This window comes from Strigops habroptila, chromosome 12 (genome assembly GCF_004027225.2).
Source record: "Strigops habroptila isolate Jane chromosome 12, bStrHab1.2.pri, whole genome shotgun sequence".
Lineage (NCBI taxonomy): Eukaryota > Metazoa > Chordata > Aves > Psittaciformes > Psittacidae > Strigops > Strigops habroptila.
Window position 1 is genome coordinate 24,122,410 of NC_044288.2, and position 8,698 is coordinate 24,131,107.

Consider the following 8,698-nt stretch of genomic DNA (forward strand, 5'->3'; position numbering starts at 1 on the left):
TTATAGTTTTGTTAGGTTTGGGTTTGTTTCTGAGAAAGGATTTGACCTGAAACACAAAGGACTGTTCCAGGCAACAGAAAAGTGTCCAGTGACTGCACAAAGGAATAATCAGCTACATTTCTATATAACCAGGATCTCATACGAAATGTATCAATTCTTCCAAAAGGATTTGTGCTTAGCACTGCGTGTTTTGATCCTGCACCAAATTATCTATGGCTGGACTATGCCAATCCTAATGGGGGCCATTCAGATAGAATCAAAACACTGCTGACTTTACATTGGCAGGACTTGGGTGAGTGCTAAAGCTCTCCTAGAGGCCAGGGTGCCAGCCATACATATGTGCATCTCCGGGTGAGATGTATTCGGTACCCCATCAGCCACCATCCTATTACAGACAACTTGGTGTTTGTGACTTGGGTGGAAATAAGCAGTACTACAGGGGGAGAAGGTCTACCACACTCATTGGCCTTATGCTCACATCTAGCAATCAATTTTCCCTCTGCAAACATGAAATAACACACCATGAAACAATACAATATCCAGGGTACCTGGCATTGCACAGCATCTTAAACAGAGGAAGTTTCATCCAGTCCTTGGCCTAGGACTAGAAGCTAGATACCAATTCCACTCATACTGAAACAGAGAGAGCTCCATAAACCACAGAATTCAGAAAAGGGTTCAAGGAAGTGCTGGCAGATATCTTCTCTCCTGCATGCTATGTAGTTCCGCAGCTAGGCACAATTAACACAAAAGGAAAGGCAATAGCAAGTTATTCTTCTGATGTTCTTTGTTCAACAAATGGTTTGCAAGCTCATTTTGCCCATCAACATAACTCTGTCCCTCCTCTTTCCAAGTAGGAATTTGTCCTGCTCTCCTAAAGTTTATTCAGGAAATCTGTTCTAAGACTTCTGCATTGAAAATAACAATCCCATTAGATGTTCTTGATTTTACAAGATTTCTGCATATTTAATAAGTGATTTGATGTGAAATAAAGCAAACACAAAAAAGTATCCAGACTGAATCACCTTACAGCATAAAAGATAAAACAGATCAATGACTAAGAGAAGGAGCTATATTTTCATGACTGACCTATATTACTCTCTAATCCATGTGGGCTCGGCAATTACATAATTCCTGGGAATCTGAAAGTAGGACTTCTACATGCCTGGATCACTGATTCATTCTGGTACTGTTTAACACTACTGCTTCTTGTAATATATGGCCTGTACTGATGGCAGTACCAGCCTTTTACTGGCATTGCACTAGGATGGCAACCTCCAGCCTTATTGCCGTCTACCTGACCTCTCTCCGCATTCTGATGCGGAGATCGGTTTCCTGCAGAGAAGGATGAGCACACTCACCTCTACAGATTAGTCCTGTCAGGTTTATTCTAGTTGAGAAAGGAAAAGAGGAAGAGTAACAGACTGCTACTCTTCAAAATAAATCCCTAGCTCACCCCTGCAATGCTAGAACAGTTCTTCTGATACAGCTCCATGAAGCCGGAGAAACTTCAGATGGAAGTTTCTGGCTGCTCAAGAGACAGATTCAGGGTGTAACCATGTTCTGTTGGACAAAGGCAGCGATAGTGAGGCTGTCAAGAGGCAAGCTATAGCTCCTTGAGTCTCTTCCTCAAGACCTGGAAGAGGTTAAAGGAGACGGAAATCTGCTTTGACACTTGCCAGATGGCAAAGCTTAAAACTGTATCCTCTGAATAGAAACAGCAGAAAGACATGTCTCTAGTCATGTTTTTCTCCATCCCCAACACACATGCTGTACCAAAATTAGTGTTTCCTGGGGACTGGATACACATTGAGCTTTCCCAGCTGGAGAATCTCAAGCACTTTGTGGTCAGAGTGTACTGGTTCAAACCTGCAAAGCCAAATCAGTCCCTTGTATTCATGCTTCATTCAAAGTGCCTGGACTGTACAGCCATCCGCACCCCTCCATTCACAACCCCAAGTTTTACACAACTGGAGTGTTGGCTTTGCCAGCTGTTAGCAGACTTTACACTGAATTATTTATTACCTCGAGAAAAATAAAAGGATCATTACTGGGTCTGAAATTCACTGAAAAAAATATTTAGTTAGTCAACAACAAAAAAGCTTTGCACACTTAAGGCAAATATTCAGTGACTTCCTTAATATATATAAATATGTTATGATCTGAGAGCTCAGCTAAGTCATTTAGTGGTTTCTACTGTCTTCTGTCAAAGTCTTTGTGGTGTTATCGGGTAAAATTAACTCATAAACAGAAAGTTTATATATGATGAACAGTATGTTTGGCTTAGGGGTGAAAAAGACAGTTAACAGCTTTTGCACCCTGTCGTCCAATGATTGAAAGCAATATATCAGCCCAAAACACTTTAATTATGAGAGCACAGTGGAAAAGGAGATGGAGAAAGTTAGGCTCCTAAAGAAAATCATAGGGTAAAATAATACAGATTAACACAAATTATGTAGGAGTCCTGTTTCTTAACATGTATTAAGATTTCTATCATTGCTGATGTTAATAATTGACATGAAGTACAGTGAGAGTTAGATAACAGCAGGAACGTTCAGGCCAGGAACTCATTTCATTTTCCAGTGGTGTGAGGCACTGGGTAATGGGGAAATGCATAATCTTATTTCAGAGATGATCTTGCTTTACTGCATTACATCTCAAGGAATTTTGTACTGTCTAGAAAGAGATTTCTGCTTGTGGTATGTAATAGGAAGTGTTCTTCAGAAAGTGGAAAAAGGACAGGATGTGGATTTTGTGTTCATGAAAGTGAATTAATAGCAAAGCCTTGAGTCAGATATAAGTCGCATGGGTATTGTGCAAGCCTCATCACACTGCACTGCCATCTCACCCCAATTTATGACCTGGAACACAGCAACTTTTACAGCTTTTAGCTGGAACTGCAGGTTGTACCAAAGCGTACAGTAGTTTTATAAATACAAAGGAAAGAAGTGAAAGCTCCAAATTTCTTTTGCTTTTTAGACTAGCTCAAGTACAAGCTGGACAAAGTCTGGTGACGCCCTGTACCTCCTAAGCCTGCATTTGAGTTCAGGGTTTAAATACAGTCACTTTATAGTCCCTGAGCTTAGAATGCATGTGCAAGCCAAGATCTGTTCTCTAGCACAAGCAAGTACAAGCAAATGAGTAGGATCAACGTTAGCACAGGTATGATCTACACACTCATGTGGGCAAGCCACGTTTTAATTTTCACCGTCATATGTGATAGGGGTAACATTTTTATGGCCTCACAGAGTGCCAGAAAATCTCAGCCCACTCAGACTGTTGAGATAAGTGTCCTCTGCGTGCAGCCTGCCAGCCCCAAGAATTTACCAGAGAGAGGGAATTCAGGCTTTTCCTTCTCCTCACACTACCAGAGTCCCTGCTTTCTAGTTTGTACCACCAAAAGCCAGCTTAAACCAGAGGTGAATCTACGACATGATATAACGAACAGCTATTGCTCTTATTTGTCCTGTATGTCCTTATCTTACAGTTTGCAATTAATCACCACCCTGGAAATCAAACACTAAGGTATTTGTACATTCTCTTTGAAAATACATTTCAATTTCCTTTTACTTGAACTGCCCTGTCCTTTGCCACACCTGCTCAATGCATCACTCTGCGTAGCACACACTGTACATACCTGGAGAGTTTGATGAGTCATGCCAGACAGGGAACATAATCACCACAGAAAGAATATAAGATTGAAAAGTGTGATGCAATTAAATATGGAGATGTCTGTTCATTAGCAAATAATTACATCTACATGGTGGTGATGGCTAGAATACGTCATGACTCAGGGCTAGGTTCTGTTCTCAGAACCACGAAATTCTCTTCAGTGTGTGACTGCACAAGCTTCACGTGTACCAAGTTTGTACTAAGCACCAAAGTCATGTACAGGAAAATGATAAATCTAACCCCATCTGCTTCGTACATACACATTTTTTGATGCTCGGTGTTGGTTGATATTGATGGTTGCCTTAGCCTTGGTGATTGCTGAAATCTGCTTATTCTCTACTATCTGGAGATAATTTGCTCTTTGCAGAGGCGATAATTGGGAGAGGCTGATTTTATGGGTACAGCAGTGCAGATGAATTGGTCTCCTATCTCACATTTACAGGGAAGGTTTCCTTGGTTTCAGCACAGCTCACAGGTACAGCTGAAGGTATGTCTAGTTTCTCTGTACTGCCATTAAGCTTAGTCTATTCATTGGGGTTTAGAACAAATAGCTTAGAATCCCAAACCTGTCCTCACCATATAACCTGTAGGGATCGCTCTATTACCTGCTTCAGGTCATGATGGGTTTTTATCTTTTATTTTCAGCACTGAAATGTTTTTGCCATTCTGTGATGTGTTTCCACTATGAATTAATAAGTTGTATTTTGCAAATATGCAGACAGATGGCTCTGGGGATTGCTAAATTACCATGGTCTGAAGGACAGCCACATTATTGCTGTTAATAGTCTCTGCTTGTTTGTTTAAAACAACTTAATTTCTATACAAAAAAATCTGAAGCAACTGGAAATGCTGAACGCAATACTCCAATCTCTACACATCCTGAGACTGATTCAGTGAAGTCCTTGTCACAGATGCAAAGTCACATGTAGCCTGAGATCTCCTTGGCCCATCACTCTCAAACTTCCACTGATGGAAGAAGTTTTAGCAGTACCAAAGCTGGGAAACATTGGCTTCTTACCATTTCATGGACTCACTTCAGTCAGCAATTGTTAATCAAAGCTTCCATGAGGATGGCATACTCACAGTGGTTCTTTCTCTGCTGTGTGTGGATTCTGTGCTGTCTTTAAGTAGGCACTGTAACCTCCCCTGTGTTGAGACAGTGCTGTATGCAAACCCTTCTTCCCTTTTTCTTCGTGTCAAAGAGGGTGGAACTGACCAATGTGGTTCAGAAGCTATAAGGACAAAAGATAGAAGAGAATGTCACCACAGAAAATAAGACTAAAAATAAAGTTATCTATTGTATTTCAGAGCCTGCTTTGTGCAAAGAAGCTAAAAAAAGCACACGTCTACAGCCCTACATTGATGCATTACATGTACTAATGTGGTGTGAAATACCACATCTCCTGAACAAACAAAAGGACTGAGTCTGCTGAACTTGTATTATGAAGCAAGGAAAATGAACTAACTAATACTTTATTCAAAGTTTTACTGGCAGCTTGTCTGTTCTGATGATTTTAACTGTTATTTACACTGAAACCAACATGGAAGAAGATTGTAGGCTCTAACTCCCAAGGGAGCAGCTATGGAATTTTCGCATTCTGCAGAATGTTATGGGTTGGCAATCGTTCCTGTGTGCTACACAGATCACTTCAATCCCCTGTGTTTATCCTATAAACAAGAAAGTGCCCCACACTGTTGTGCTAAAGAAAATAGCTGAAATCTAAAGCAGCTCAGTCCTGTTTAAGCTGTCCCCAGACACACTGCCTACCACGAGGGTTTGTTTTTCATTTATTTGTTAATGAAAGCTGGCAGCAGATGCTACACTTTTATTGAGCACATTAATCTTTGAAAGAAAACAATATTTCTGCTGCTCTGGCAACTCCTGTACTACACATAAATAAGGCCTGCTGCTTTCCTGTTAACCCTGTACATAATGAAGAATCCCCTCAAGCACTGGGTTTCCGTGCAATAGTGTGTTTCTGCTGTAAGATTGGATGCCTAGTGTGGATGCAAGGAAGATCTGAAGCCATCCCTCTGGCTTCTGATTCAAAATCCAACTTGTGGCACTAATTACAAACAGTGTGTGGCAGGTGCTTGGATGCTTTTGAGAAATAAGAATGCAATCTTGATCCAGTTGCTAGTTTTCAAAGAATAGTAGGAAGAACATCAACAGCTTAACCCTACTGATTCCTGTCATTCATAGCTATATTATAGCTCTCACAACAGTATGTGCTGTAGGCCTGTCAGGCATTTGGGAATTCCTTGTGCATGTGCCATATATACACTTCATAAATGTGTAGCCACTAGCACATCCACTTGCTCATCTTGTTACTAGCACATCCACTTGCTCATCTTGTTACAGGGTAACATGAAGGGTGTGTAAGTGCACAACCTATCGATGATCTACTTAGCCCTTAAAAGGGCCTTTTCTTCTCCCCACTTCTAGTGTATGGGTTATGTTATTAATGGCTCTCTTGAGACAGTCTTCTCTCTTGAAAGCAAGCCCCTGCACACGCTGTTCCAACAGAAGCTGCTTACAGCTCTAAACTGTACCTAAGAGCTCCAAACATTTAGATTCATTGCACTTCCTGCTGATTTGTGCCATGCAGCACAATTACAGCACACTATCTAGGGTCTACTCCGGAAGGTAGGATAGCACTGTTTAGGTGGGCTAACGGGTCTTAAACTAGTGATAATAAATATGACCTACTCTCTTCAGCAAAGCTGCAGACGATAATCGTAACTTTTATATTCTCATATCTCCACATTTAAAGCTTTGACCATATTTGGGAGGAAAAAGTGTAAAGCAGAGAAATGCAGTTCATGCAGCTGTGAAGGTACCAATCCAAGGCCAAAGAAGCATTCAAGTACAAGATAGTTCAAAAGCATTTTCCTGATCAAATAACCTGCTGTTCATATATAGTTTCTTTATCTCCTGCAGCGGAAAAAAATTCCTGAGGTCGATCAATTAAACTCAGTGGAGACACCAGTGATGAATGTAATCCTTCTCTTGTCTCTGTTACTGCATACTCCAGGTTACACAGAAGGATGTACCTGTCTAATGACCATTTGTGCTGCACAACTATGGAAAATTGTTCTAAGAGTTTAGTATAACAAAGGAGGTGACAAGCAGTCTTTGGCAGAGGTCTGCACATTTCAGTATACAAAGAACAAATTACCATGGGAATCTCTATATTACAGAAAAATGTACCATACTGAATTAGGCATAGTTGGGGTTTTTTATCTCTAGGCCTATCTTCCAAATTGCTTTCTTAATCAGACCTAGGAGAACTCATTTAAATGCACATGTCTTCATTAGCGTCTGTAATGAATTCAGAGCAAATTATAAATACACCAGATAAACTAGTTTTACTCTGGTCTACTTGGGAGCATATCTCTTAGCTAAATCCAGTCTTATTCACACTGTAGCAGAGAATATCCTGGGCTGAAAAAGCCACAGTGGGATGGCGCAGAATCAGAACAAGGCTAGCAGGTGCTCACTCTGCAGTTCTCAAGGCACTTCTACTGAGCACAAACTGCAGGTTCTCATTTTAGACACCTTGGCAATAGGCTTCCAGAGAGATGGAAAACGCAGGACATGTTAATTGTGCCTGCTTGGTAGTTAAGTTCATATCTCTCCAGTAGATACTGCATTCTCCAGCCTGAAACAGGTCTTTTCTAACAAGAACTAGACTAGCCCAGCTTGGTGTTTACAGGTATTTGTGTGCAATCTCTAAGTTCATTATTCTTTAAGTTACATTTCAGTTTTTCTCTGTCCTGCAGGTTCACCCTAAGGGTGTAAGTTTATTGTGAACAGTATTTATTAAATGAAAGATAGGGACAGCTGCAGCTCCCAGAATGATAAATAATATTTGATGTTGTTACTTTTTTGTACATAAATGTTTTAAGATCTGTATGAGTGCAAACAAATTATCCCAGATGAATACAAATGTTAGAATACTGATTCTCCTTTTAGTTCCTATGATCTCTAGTACAGGCAAATAGGAGAGATTAGAAAGCAATTCTTTAACAATTTTTAAACTATTTTTACCACATTTCCCACTGAAACCAAACTGTTCCTGTTTTACTGATGCCAGTGCTGAAAGAATTCCTTCATCAGATCACAAAAAATCTGTTATTATGGGCCTGCAATGTTACCAAAAAAGCTTAAATATCAGTGAATTAGATTCTACTCTAACAACATTTCAAAGACCTAATGCAATTATGCCACTGTGCCTGCTGTAGCCTATTCTTGCTTGTCTAAGACAGGTAAATCTATCGTTGCTAATACTAGCTAATATCAGTTTACCTCAAGCAGTAAAACTCAAAAAATACTTGATTATTCTGCATGCTTAAAGAATTTGGCTGCACAGTTTAACACGTCTTATAGAGTGTGATCATCGGAAAAATCAATCACACCTAAGTCTCTTAAGCAAGGAATGTTTCAGTATTCTAAGTCCTGGCTTCAGTATTTTGCTCACAACATTAGCTCTCCTACTGCTCCAGCTTCCTGGGAGATTACACACTACGGAAGGTGAGATGAGGCTCTTCAGAAACTTTCCAGTCTATCATAACAGAAAAAGATGACTTTTTATGCAAAGACTTTATCCTTACTTCACAACACATAACACTTTAACACAGCAGCTTACGTTTCCAATTCTACTTGTCTATTGTCAGTCATATTTAATATTACTATCTGTTTATGTAGGAGCAATAGCGTGGCAGTACTTTGCAGTGTAAATGTTTCACTTCTGATGATGTGCAAGACATTAAAAAATGGTATAGAAAGAAATGACAGCAAACTACAAGGAAAGAAGGACAAGAAAAAGGAAAATAAGATGATCTGTGATTCATTTTATGACCTGCCATGATACATGCTCATAAGTCTGTGAACACAGAGGCTACAATTTACATACAGGGCAAACCTAAGTCCATTCTAGCAAATAGAATTTATCCATAGCATAAACCAGTGTATGTTTGAGCTAAAAGAACTCGGCTATTAATTTCTGTTCATGTGAGACTTGAC